Raw genomic sequence first — 13,635 nt, forward strand, 5'->3', positions numbered from 1 at the left:
AAAACCCTCTGTTTTCTTTCAAAAAATTGGATGTGTCCACGTTGCGCTTTGGGGCATTTCCTGTCGCGGGCGCTAGGCCTACCCACGCAAGTGGGGTATTATTTTTATCGGGAGACTTGGGGGAACGCTGGGTGGAAGGAAATTTGTGGCTCCTCTCCGATTCCAGAACTTTCTGCCACAGAAATTTGAGGAACATGTGTGTTGTTTTAGCCAAATTTTGAGGTTTGCAAAGGATTCTGGGTAACAGAACCTGGTCAGAGCCCCACAAGTCACCCCATCTTGGATTCCCCTAGGTCTCTAGTTTTCAAAAATACACAGGTTTGGTAGGTTTCCCTAGGTGCCGGCTGAGCTAGAGGCCAAAATCTACAGGTAGGCACTTCGCAAAAAACACCTCTGTTTTCTTTCAAAAAATTGGATGTGTCCACGTTGCGCTTTGGGGCATTTCCTGTCGCGGGCGCTAGGCCTACCCACACAAGTGGGGTATCATTTTTATCGGGAGACTTGGGGGAACGCTGGGTGGAAGGAAATTTGTGGCTCATCTTAGATTCCAGAACTTTCTGCCACAGAAATGTGAGGAACATGTGTGTTTTTTTAGCCAAATTTTGAGGTTTGCAAAGGATTCTGGGTAACAGAACCTGGTCAGAGCCCCACAAGTTACCCCATCTTGGATTCCCCTAGGTCTCTAGTTTTCAAAAATGCACAGGTTTGGTAGGTTTCCCTAGGTGCCGGCTGAGCTAGAGGCCAAAATCTACAGGTAGGCACTTCGCAAAAAACACCTCTGTTTTCTTTCCAAAAATTGGATGTGTCCACGTTGCGCTTTGGGGCATTTCCTGTCGCGGGCGCTAGGCCTACCCACACAAGTGGGTATCATTTTTATCGGGAGACTTGGGGGAACGCTGGGTGGGAGGAAATTTGTGGCTCCTCTCAGATTCCAGAACTTTCTGCCACAGAAATGTGAAGAACATGTGTGTTTTTTTAGCCAAATTTTGTGGTTTGCAAACGATTCTGGGTAACAGAACCTGGTCAGAGCCCCACAAGTCACCCCATCTTGGATTCCCCTAGGTCTCTAGTTTTAAAAAATGCACAGGTTTGGTAGGTTTCCCTAGGTGCCGGCTGAGCTAGAGGCCACAATCTACAGGTAAGCACTTCGCAAAAAACACCTCTGTTTTCTTTCAAAAAATTGGATGTGTCCACGTTGCGCTTTGGGGCATTTCCTGTCGCTCGCGCTAGGCCTACCCACACAAGTGAGGTATCATTTTTATTGGGAGACTTGGAGGAACGCTGGGTGGAAGGAAATTTGTGGCTCATCTTAGATTCCAGAACTTTCTGCCACAGAAATGTGAGGAACATGTGTATTTTTTTAGCCAAATTTTGAGGTTTGCAAAGGATTCTGGGTAACAGAACCTGGTCAGAGCCCCACAAGTCACCCCATCTTGGATTCCCCTAGGTCTCTAGTTTTGAAAAATGCACAGGTTTGGTAGGTTTCCCTAGGTGCCGGCTGAGCTAGAGGCCAAAATCTACAGGTAGGCCTTTGCAAAAAACACCTCTGTTTTCTTTGAAAAAATTGGATGTGTCCATGTTGCGCTTTGGGGCATTTCCTGTCGCGGGCGCTAGGCCTACCCACACAAGTGAGGTATCATTTTTATCGGGAGACTTTGGGGAACGCTGGGTGGAAGGAAATTTGTGGCTCCTCTCAGATTCCAGAACTTTCTGCCACAGAAATATGAGGAACATGTGTTTTTTTAGCCAAATTTTGAGGTTTGCAAACGATTCTGGGTAACAGAACCTGGTCAGAGCCCCACAAGTCACCCCATCTTGGATTCCCCTAGGTCTCTAGTTTTGAAAAATGCACAGGTTTGGTAGGTTTCCCTAGGTGACGGCTGAGCTAGAGGCCAGAATCTACAGGTAGGCACTCCGCAAAAAAAACCTCTGTTTTCTTTCAAAAAATTGGATGTGTCCACGTTGCGCTTTGGGGCATTTCCTGTCGCGGGCGCTAGGCCTACCCACGCAAGTGGGGTATCATTTTTATCGGGAGACTTGGGGGAACGCTGGGTGGAAGGAAATTTGTGGCTCCTCTCCGATTCCAGAACTTTCTGCCACAGAAATTTGAGGAACATGTGTGTTGTTTTAGCCAAATTTTGAGGTTTGCAAAGGATTCTGGGTAACAGAACCTGGTCAGAGCCCCACAAGTCACCCCATCTTGGATTCCCCTAGGTCTCTAGTTTTCAAAAATACACAGGTTTGGTAGGTTTCCCTAGGTGCCGGCTGAGCTAGAGGCCAAAATCTACAGGTAGGCACTTCGCAAAAAACACCTCTGTTTTCTTTCAAAAAATTGGATGTGTCCACGTTGCGCTTTGGGGCATTTCCTGTCGCGGGCGCTAGGCCTACCCACACAAGTGGGGTATCATTTTTATCGGGAGACTTGGGGGAACGCTGGGTGGAAGGAAATTTGTGGCTCATCTTAGATTCCAGAACTTTCTGCCACAGAAATGTGAGGAACATGTGTGTTTTTTTAGCCAAATTTTGAGGTTTGCAAAGGATTCTGGGTAACAGAACCTGGTCAGAGCCCCACAAGTTACCCCATCTTGGATTCCCCTAGGTCTCTAGTTTTCAAAAATGCACAGGTTTGGTAGGTTTCCCTAGGTGCCGGCTGAGCTAGAGGCCAAAATCTACAGGTAGGCACTTCGCAAAAAACACCTCTGTTTTCTTTCCAAAAATTGGATGTGTCCACGTTGCGCTTTGGGGCATTTCCTGTCGCGGGCGCTAGGCCTACCCACACAAGTGGGTATCATTTTTATCGGGAGACTTGGGGGAATGCTGGGTGGGAGGAAATTTGTGGCTCCTCTCAGATTCCAGAACTTTCTGCCACAGAAATGTGAGAAACATGTGTGTTTTTTTAGCCAAATTTTGAGGTTTGCAAAGGATTGTGGGTAACAGAACCTGGTCAGAACCCCACAAGTCACCCCATCTTGGATTCTCCTAGGTCTCTAGTTTTCAAAAATGCACAGGTTTGGTAATTTCCCTAGGTGCCGGCTGAGCTAGAGGCCAAAATCTACAGGTAGGCACTTCGCAAAAAACACCTCTGTTTTCTTTTAAAAAATTTGATGTGTCAACGTTGCGCTTTGGGGCATTTCCTGTTGCAGGCGCTAGGCCAATCCACACAAGTGAGGTATCATTTTTATCGGGAGACTTGGGGGAACGCTGGGTGGAAGGAAATTTGTGGCTCCTCTCAAATTCCAGAACTTTCTGCCACAGAAATATGAGGAACATGTGTTTTTTTAGCCAAATTTTGAGGTTTGCAAAGGATTCTGGGTAACAGAACCTGGTCAGAGCCCCACAAGTCACCCCATCTTGGATTCCCCTAGGTCTCTAGTTTTGAACAATGTACAGGTTTGGTAGGTTTCCCTATGTGACGGCTGAGCTAGAGGCCAAAATCTACAGGTAGGCACTCCGCAAAAAACCCCTCTGTTTTCTTTCAAAAAATTGGATGTGTCCACGTTGCGCTTTGGGGCATTTCCTGTCGCGGGCGCTAGGCCTACCCACACAAGTGAGGTATCATTTTTATCGGGAGACTTGGGGGAACGCTGGGTGGAAGGAAATTTGTGGCTCCTCTCAGATTCCAGAACTTTCTGCCACAGAAATATGAGGAACATGTGTTTTTTTAGCCAAATTTTGAGGTTTGCAAAGGATTCTGGGTAACAGAACCTGGTCAGAGCCCCACAAGTCACCCCATCTTGGATTCCCCTAGGTCTCTAGTTTTGAAAAATGCACAGGTTTGGTAGGTTTCCCTAGGTGACGGCTGAGCTAGAGGCCAAAATCTACAGGTAGGCACTCCGCAAAAAACCCCTCTGTTTTCTTTCAAAAAATTGGATGTGTCCACGTTGCGCTTTGGGGCATTTCCTGTCGCGGTCGCTAGGCCTACCCACACAAGTGAGGTATCATTTTTATCGGGAGACTTGGGGGAACGCTGGGTGGAAGGAAATTTGTGGCTCCTCTCAGATTCCAGAACTTTCTGCCACAGAAATGTGAAGAACATGTGTGTTTTTTTAGCCAAATTTTGAGGTTTGCAAACGATTCTGGGTAACAGAACCTGGTCAGAGCCCCACAAGTCACCCCATCTTGGATTCCCCTAGGTCTCTAGTTTTAAAAAATGCACAGGTTTGGTAGGTTTCCCTAGGTGCCGGCTGAGCTAGAGGCCAAAATCTACAGGTAGGCACTTCGCAAAAAACACCTCTGTTTTCTTTCAAAAAATTGGATGTGTCCACGTTGCGCTTTGGGGCATTTCCTGTCGCTCGCGCTAGGCCTACCCACACAAGTGAGGTATCATTTTTATTGGGAGACTTGGAGGAACGCTGGGTGGAAGGAAATTTGTGGCTCATCTTAGATTCCAGAACTTTCTGCCACAGAAATGTGAGGAACATGTGTGTTTTTTTAGCCAAATTTTGAGGTTTGCAAAGGATTGTGGGTAACAGAACCTGGTCAGAACCCCACAAGTCACCCCATCTTGGATTCTCCTAGGTCTCTAGTTTTCAAAAATGCACAGGTTTGGTAATTTCCCTAGGTGCCGGCTGAGCTAGAGGCCAAAATCTACAGGTAGGCACTTCGCAAAAAACACCTCTGTTTTCTTTTAAAAAATTTGATGTGTCAACGTTGCGCTTTGGGGCATTTCCTGTTGCAGGCGCTAGGCCAATCCACACAAGTGAGGTATCATTTTTATCGGGAGACTTGGGGGAACGCTGGGTGGAAGGAAATTTGTGGCTCCTCTCAAATTCCAGAACTTTCTGCCACAGAAATATGAGGAACATGTGTTTTTTTAGCCAAATTTTGAGGTTTGCAAAGGATTCTGGGTAACAGAACCTGGTCAGAGCCCCACAAGTCACCCCATCTTGGATTCCCCTAGGTCTCTAGTTTTGAAAAATGCACAGGTTTGGTAGGTTTCCCTATGTGACGGCTGAGCTAGAGGCCAAAATCTACAGGTAGGCACTCCGCAAAAAACCCCTCTGTTTTCTTTCAAAAAATTGGATGTGTCCACGTTGCGCTTTGGATCATTTCCTGTCGCGGGCGCTAGGCCTACCCACACAAGTGAGGTATCATTTTTATCGGGAGACTTGGGGGAACGCTGGGTGGAAGGAAATGTGTGGCTCCACTCAGATTCCAGAACTTTCTGCCACAGAAATATGAGGAACATGTGTTTTTTTAGCCAAATTTTGAGGTTTGCAAACGATTCTGGGTAACAGAACCTGGTCAGAGCCCCACAAGTCACCCCATCTTGGATTCCCCTAGGTCTCTAGTTTTGAAAAATGCACAGGTTTGGTAGGTTTCCCTAGGTGACGGCTGAGCTAGAGGCCAAAATCTACAGGTAGGCACTCCGCAAAAAACCCCTCTGTTTTCTTTCAAAAAATTGGATGTGTCCACGTTGCGCTTTGGGGCATTTCCTGTCGCGGTCGCTAGGCCTACCCACACAAGTGAGGTATCATTTTTATCGGGAGACTTGGGGGAACGCTGGGTGGAAGGAAATTTGTGGCTCCTCTCAGATTCCAGAACTTTCTGCCACAGAAATGTGAAGAACATGTGTGTTTTTTTAGCCAAATTTTGAGGTTTGCAAACGATTCTGGGTAACAGAACCTGGTCAGAGTCCAACAAGTCACCCCATCTTGGATTCCCCTAGGTCTCTAGTTTTAAAAAATGCACAGGTTTGGTAGGTTTCCCTAGGTGCCGGCTGAGCTAGAGGCCACAATCTACAGGTAAGCACTTCGCAAAAAACACCTCTGTTTTCTTTCAAAAAATTGGATGTGTCCACGTTGCGCTTTGGGGCATTTCCTGTCGCTCGCGCTAGGCCTACCCACACAAGTGAGGTATCATTTTTATTGGGAGACTTGGAGGAACGCTGGGTGGAAGGAAATTTGTGGCTCATCTTAGATTCCAGAACTTTCTGCCACAGAAATGTGAGGAACATGTGTGTTTTTTTAGCCAAATTTTGAGGTTTGCAAAGGATTCTGGGTAACAGAACCTGGTCAGAGCCCCACAAGTTACCCCATCTTGGATTCCCCTAGGTCTCTAGTTTTAAAAAATGCACAGGTTTGGTAGGTTTCCCTAGGTGCCGGCTGAGCTAGAGGCCAAAATCTACAGGTAGGCACTTCGCAAAAAACACCTCTGTTTTCTTTCAAAAAATTAGATGTGTCCACGTTGCGCTTTGGGGCATTTTCTGTCGCGGGCGCTAGGCCTACCCACACAAGTGGGGTATCATTTTTATCGGGAGACTTGGGGGAACGCTGGGTGGAAGGAAATTTGTGGCTCCTCTCAGATTCCAGAACTTTCTGCCACAGAAATTTGAGGAACATGTGTGTTGTTTTAGCCAAATTTTGAGGTTTGCAAAGGATTCTGGGTAACAGAACCTGGTCAGAGCCCCACAAGTCACCCCATCTTGGATTCCCCTAGGTCTCTAGTTTTCAAAAATACACAGGTTTGGTAGGTTTCCCTAGGTGCCGGCTGAGCTAGAGGCCAAAATCTACAGGTAGGCCTTTGCAAAAAACACCTCTGTTTTCTTTGAAAAAATTGGATGTGTCCACGTTGCGCTTTGGGGCATTTCCTGTCGCGGGCGCTAGGCCTACCCACACAAGTGAGGTATCATTTTTATCGGGAGACTTTGGGGAACGCTGGGTGGAAGGAAATTTGTGGCTCCTCTCAGATTCCAGAACTTTCTGCCACAGAAATATGGGGAACATGTGTTTTTTTAGCCAAATTTTGAGGTTTGCAAAGGATTCTGGGTAACAGAACCTGGTCAGAGCCCCACAAGTCACCCCATCTTGGATTCCCCTAGGTCTCTAGTTTTGAAAAATGCACAGGTTTGGTAGGTTTCCCTAGGTGACGGCTGAGCTAGAGGCCAGAATCTACAGGTAGGCACTCCGCAAAAAAACCCTCTGTTTTCTTTCAAAAAATTGGATGTGTCCACGTTGCGCTTTGGGGCATTTCCTGTCGCGGGCGCTAGGCCTACCTACGCAAGTGGGGTATCATTTTTATCGGGAGACTTGGGGGAACGCTGGGTGGAAGGAAATTTGTGGCTCCTCTCCGATTCCAGAACTTTCTGCCACAGAAATTTGAGGAACATGTGTGTTGTTTTAGCCAAATTTTGAGGTTTGCAAAGGATTCTGGGTAACAGAACCTGGTCAGAGCCCCACAAGTCACCCCATCTTGGATTCCCCTAGGTCTCTAGTTTTCAAAAATACACAGGTTTGGTAGGTTTCCCTAGGTGCCGGCTGAGCTAGAAGCCAAAATCTACAGGTAGGCCTTTGCAAAAAACACCTCTGTTTTCTTTCAAACAAATTGGATGTGTCCACGTTGTACTTTGGGACATTTCCTGTCGCAGGCGCTAGGACTACCAACACAAGTGAGGTATCATTTTTATCGGGAGACTTGGGGGAACGCTGGGTGGAAGGAAATTTGTGGCTCCTCTCAGATTCCAGAACTTTCTGCCACAGAAATGTGAGGAACATGTGTGTTTTTTTAGCCAAATTTTGAGGTTTGCAAATAATTCTGGGTAACAGAACCTGGTCAGAGCCCCACAAGTCACCCCATCTTGGATTCCCCTAGGTCTCTAGTTTTCAGAAATGCACAGGTTTGGTAGGTTTCCCTAGGTGCCGGCTGAGCTAGAGGCCAAGATCTACAGGTAGGCACTTCGCAAAAAACACCTCTGTTTTCTTTCATACAAATTGGATGTGTCCACATTGCGCTTTGGGGCATTTCCTGTCACGGGCACTATGCCTACCCACACAAGTGAGGTATCATTTTTATCGGGAGACTTGGGGGAACGCTGGGTGGAAGGAAATTTGTGGCTCCTCTCAGATTCCAGAACTTTCTGCCACAGAAATATGAGGAACATGTGTTTTTTTAGCCAAATTTTGAGGTTTGCAAGGGATTCTGGGTAACAGAACCTGGTCAGAGCCCCACAAGTCACCCCATCTTGGATTCCCCTAGGTCTCTAGTTTTGAAAAATGCTCAGGTTTGGTATGTTTCCCTAGGTGACGGCTGAGCTAGAGGCCAAAATCTACAGGTAGGCACTTCGCAAAAAACCCCTCTGTTTTCTTTAAAAAAATTGGATGTGTCCACGTTGCGCTTTGGGGCATTTCCTGTTGCAGGCGCTAGGCCTATCCACACAAGTGAGGTATCATTTTTATCGGGAGACTTGGGGGAACGCTGGGTGGAAGGAAATTTGTGGCTCCTCTCAGATTCCAGAACTTTCTGCCACAGAAATGTGAGGAACATGTGTGTTTTTTTAGCCAAATTTTGAGGTTTGCAAACGATTCTGGGTAACAGAACCTGGTCAGAGCCCCACAAGTCACCCCATCTCGGATTCCCCTAGGTCTCAGTTTTAAAAAATGCACAGGTTTGGTAGGTTTCCCTAGGTGCCGGCTGAGCTAGAGGCCAAAATCTACAGGTAGGCACTTCACAAAAAACACCTCTGTTTTCTTTCAAAAAATTGGGGCCCGTATTTTTACTTTTTTTGCGCCGCATTTGCGTCGTTTTTTGACGCAAAAACGCCGCAAACTTGCAAAATACCATTGTATTTTGTAGGTTTGCGCTGTTTTGCGTCAAAAAGCGGCGCAAATGCGGCCCTAAAAAAAGTATAAATACGGGCCTGGATGTGTCCACGTTGCGCTTTGGGGCATTTCCTGTCGCTCGCGCTAGGCCTACCCACACAAGTGAGGTATCATTTTTATTGGGAGACTTGGAGGAACGCTGGGTGGAAGGAAATTTGTGGCTCATCTTAGATTCCAGAACTTTCTGCCACAGAAATGTGAGGAACATGTGTGTTTTTTTAGCCAAATTTTGAGGTTTGCAAAGGATTCTGGGTAACAGAACCTGGTCAGAGCCCTACAAGTTACCCCATCTTGGATTCCCCTAGGTCTCTAGTTTTCAAAAATGCACAGGTTTGGTAGGTTTCCCTAGGTGCCGGCTGAGCTAGAGGCCAAAATCTACAGGTAGGCACTTCGCAAAAAACACCTCTGTTTTCTTTCAAAAAATTGGATGTGTCCACGTTGCGCTTTGGGGCATTTCCTGTCGCGGGCGCTAGGCCTACCCACACAAGTGGGGTATCATTTTTATCGGGAGACTTGGGGGAACGCTGGGTGGAAGGAAATTTGTGGCTCATCTTAGATTCCAGAACTTTCTGCCACAGAAATGTGAGGAACATGTGTGTTTTTTTAGCCAAATTTTGAGGTTTGCAAAGGATTCTGGGTAACAGAACCTGGTCAGAGCCCCACAAGTTACCCCATCTTGGATTCCCCTAGGTCTCTAGTTTTCAAAAATGCACAGGTTTGGTAGGTTTCCCTAGGTGCCGGCTGAGCTAGAGGCCAAAATCTACAGGTAGGCACTTCGCAAAAAACACCTCTGTTTTCTTTCCAAAAATTGGATGTGTCCACGTTGCGCTTTGGGGCATTTCCTGTCGCGGGCGCTAGGCCTACCCACACAAGTGGGTATCATTTTTATCGGGAGACTTGGGGGAGCGCTGGGTGGGAGGAAATTTGTGGCTCCTCTCAGATTCCAGAACTTTCTGCCACAGAAATGTGAGAAACATGTGTGTTTTTTTAGCCAAATTTTGAGGTTTGCAAAGGATTGTGGGTAACAGAACCTGGTCAGAACCCCACAAGTCACCCCATCTTGGATTCTCCTAGGTCTCTAGTTTTCAAAAATGCACAGGTTTGGTAATTTCCCTAGGTGCCGGCTGAGCTAGAGGCCAAAATCTACAGACAGGCACTTCGCAAAAAACACCTCTGTGTTCTATTAAAAAATTTGATGTGTCAACATTGCGCTTTGGGGCATTTCCTGTTGCAGGCGCTAGGCCAATCCACACAAGTGAGGTATCATTTTTATCGGGAGACTTGGGGGAACGCTGGGTGGAAGGAAATTTGTGGCTCCTCTCAAATTCCAGAACTTTCTGCCACAGAAATATGAGGAACATGTGTTTTTTTAGCCAAATTTTGAGGTTTGCAAAGGATTCTGGGTAACAGAACCTGGTCAGAGCTCCACAAGTCACCCCATCTTGGATTCCCCTAGGTCTCTAGTTTTGAAAAATGCACAGGTTTGGTAGGTTTCCCTATGTGACGGCTGAGCTAGAGGCCAAAATCTGCAGGTAGGCACTCCGCAAAAAAACCCTCTGTTTTCTTTAAAAAAATTGGATGTGTCCACGTTGCGCTTTGGGGCATTTCCTGTCGCAGGCGCTAGGCCTACCCACACAAGTGAGGTATCATTTTATCGGGAGACTTGGGGGAACGCTGGGTGGAAGGAAATTTGTGGCTCCTCTCAGATTCCAGAACTTTCTGCCACAGAAATATGAGGAACATGTGTTTTTTTAGCCAAATTTTGAGGTTTGCAAAGGATTCTGGGTAACAGAACCTGGTCAGAGCCCCACAAGTCACCCCATCTTGGATTCCCCTAGGTCTCTAGTTTTGAAAAATGCACAGGTTTGGTAGGTTTCCCTAGGTGACGGCTGAGCTAGAGGCCAAAATCTACAGGTAGGCACTCCGCAAAAAACCACTCTGTTTTCTTTCAAAAAATTGGATGTGTCCACGTTGCGCTTTGGGGCATTTCCTGTCGCGGTCGCTAGGCCTACCCACACAAGTGAGGTATCATTTTTATCGGGAGACTTGGGGGAACGCTGGGTGGAAGGAAATTTGTGGCTCCTCTCAGATTCCGGAACTTTCTGCCACAGAAATGTGAAGAACATGTGTGTTTTTTTAGCCAAATTTTGAGGTTTGCAAAGGATTCTGGGTAACAGAACCTGGTCAGAGCCCCACAAGTCACCCCATCTTGGATTCCCCTAGGTCTCTAGTTTTAAAAAATGCACAGGTTTGGTAGGTTTCCCTAGGTGCCGGCTGAGCTAGAGGCCAAAATCTACAGGTAGGCACTTCGCAAAAAACACCTCTGTTTTCTTTCAAAAAATTGGATGTGTCCACGTTGCGCTTTGGGGCATTTCCTGTCGCTCGCGCTAGGCCTACCCACACAAGTGAGGTATCATTTTTATTGGGAGACTTGGAGGAACGCTGGGTGGAAGGAAATTTGTGGCTCATCTTAGATTCCAGAACTTTCTGCCACAGAAATGTGAAGAACATGTGTGTTTTTTTAGCCAAATTTTGAGGTTTGCAAAGGATTGTGGGTAACAGAACCTGGTCAGAACCCCACAAGTCACCCCATCTTGGATTCTCCTAGGTCTCTAGTTTTCAAAAATGCACAGGTTTGGTAATTTCCCTAGGTGCCGGCTGAGCTAGAGGCCAAAATCTACAGGTAGGCACTTCGCAAAAAACACCTCTGTTTTCTTTTAAAAAATTTGATGTGTCAACGTTGCGCTTTGGGGCATTTCCTGTTGCAGGCGCTAGGCCAATCCACACAAGTGAGGTATCATTTTTATCGGGAGACTTGGGGGAACGCTGGGTGGAAGGAAATTTGTGACTCCTCTCAAATTCCAGAACTTTCTGCCACAGAAATATGAGGAACATGTGTGTTGTTTTAGCCAAATTTTGAGGTTTGCAAAGGATTCTGGGTAACAGAACCTGGTCAGAGCCCCACAAGTCACCCCATCTTGGATTCCCCTAGGTCTCTAGTTTTCAAAAATACACAGGTTTGGTAGGTTTCCCTAGGTGCCGGCTGAGCTAGAGGCCAAAATCTACAGGTAGGCCTTTGCAAAAAACACCTCTGTTTTCTTTGAAAAAATTGGATGTGTCCACGTTGCGCTTTGGGGCATTTCCTGTCGCGGGCGCTAGGCCTACCCACACAAGTGAGGTATCATTTTTATCGGGAGACTTTGGGGAACGCTGGGTGGAAGGAAATTTGTGGCTCCTCTCAGATTCCAGAACTTTCTGCCACAGAAATATGAGGAACATGTGTTTTTTTAGCCAAATTTTGAGGTTTGCAAAGGATTCTGGGTAACAGAACCTGGTCAGAGCCCCACAAGTCACCCCATCTTGGATTCCCCTAGGTCTCTAGTTTTGAAAAATGCACAGGTTTGGTAGCTTTCCCTAGGTGACGGCTGAGCTAGAGGCCAGAATCTACAGGTAGGCACTCCGCAAAAAAACCCTCTGTTTTCTTTCAAAAAATTGGATGTGTCCACGTTGCGCTTTGGGGCATTTCCTGTCGCGGGCGCTAGGCCTACCCACGCAAGTGGGGTATCATTTTTATCGGGAGACTTGGGGGAACGCTGGGTGGAAGGAAATTTGTGGCTCCTCTCCGATTCCAGAACTTTCTGCCACAGAAATTTGAGGAACATGTGTGTTGTTTTAGCCAAATTTTGAGGTTTGCAAAGGATTCTGGGTAACAGAACCTGGTCAGAGCCCCACAAGTCACCCCATCTTGGATTCCCCTAGGTCTCTAGTTTTCAAAAATACACAGGTTTGGTAGGTTTCCCTAGGTGCCGGCTGAGCTAGAGGCCAAAATCTACAGGTAGGCACTTCGCAAAAAACACCTCTGTTTTCTTTCAAAAAATTGGATGTGTCCACGTTGCGCTTTGGGGCATTTCCTGTCGCGGGCGCTAGGCCTACCCACACAAGTGGGGTATCATTTTTATCGGGAGACTTGGGGGAACGCTGGGTGGAAGGAAATTTGTGGCTCATCTTAGATTCCAGAACTTTCTGCCACAGAAATGTGAGGAACATGTGTGTTTTTTTAGCCAAATTTTGAGGTTTGCAAAGGATTCTGGGTAACAGAACCTGGTCAGAGCCCCACAAGTTACCCCATCTTGGATTCCCCTAGGTCTCTAGTTTTAAAAAATGCACAGGTTTGGTAGGTTTCCCTAGGTGCCGGCTGAGCTAGAGGCCAAAATCTACAGGTAGGCACTTCGCAAAAAACACCTCTGTTTTCTTTCCAAAAATTGGATGTGTCCACGTTGCGCTTTGGGGCATTTCCTGTCGCGGGCGCTAGGCCTACCCACACAAGTGGGTATCATTTTTATCGGGAGACTTGGGGGAACGCTGGGTGGGAGGAAATTTGTGGCTCCTCTCAGATTCCAGAACTTTCTGCCACAGAAATGTGAGAAACATGTGTGTTTTTTTAGCCAAATTTTGAGGTTTGCAAAGGATTGTGGGTAACAGAACCTGGTCAGAACCCCACAAGTCACCCCATCTTGGATTCTCCTAGGTCTCTAGTTTTCAAAAATGCACAGGTTTGGTAATTTCCCTAGGTGCCGGCTGAGCTAGAGGCCAAAATCTACAGGTAGGCACTTCGCAAAAAACACCTCTGTTTTCTTTTAAAAAATTTGATGTGTCAACGTTGCGCTTTGGGGCATTTCCTGTTGCAGGCGCTAGGCCAATCCACACAAGTGAGGTATCATTTTTATCGGGAGACTTGGGGGAACGCTGGGTGGAAGGAAATTTGTGGCTCCTCTCAAATTCCAGAATTTTCTGCCACAGAAATATGAGGAACATGTGTTTTTTTAGCCAAATTTTGAGGTTTGCAAAGGATTCTGGGTAACAGAACCTGGTCAGAGCCCCACAAGTCACCCCATCTTGGATTCCCCTAGGTCTCTAGTTTTGAAAAATGTACAGGTTTGGTAGGTTTCCCTATGTGACGGCTGAGCTAGAGGCCAAAATCTACAGGTAGGCACTCCGCAAAAAACCCCTCTGTTTTCTTTCAAAAAATTGGATGTGT

This window comes from Pleurodeles waltl, chromosome 2_1, assembly GCF_031143425.1.
Source record: "Pleurodeles waltl isolate 20211129_DDA chromosome 2_1, aPleWal1.hap1.20221129, whole genome shotgun sequence".
Taxonomy (NCBI): Eukaryota; Metazoa; Chordata; class Amphibia; order Caudata; family Salamandridae; genus Pleurodeles; species Pleurodeles waltl.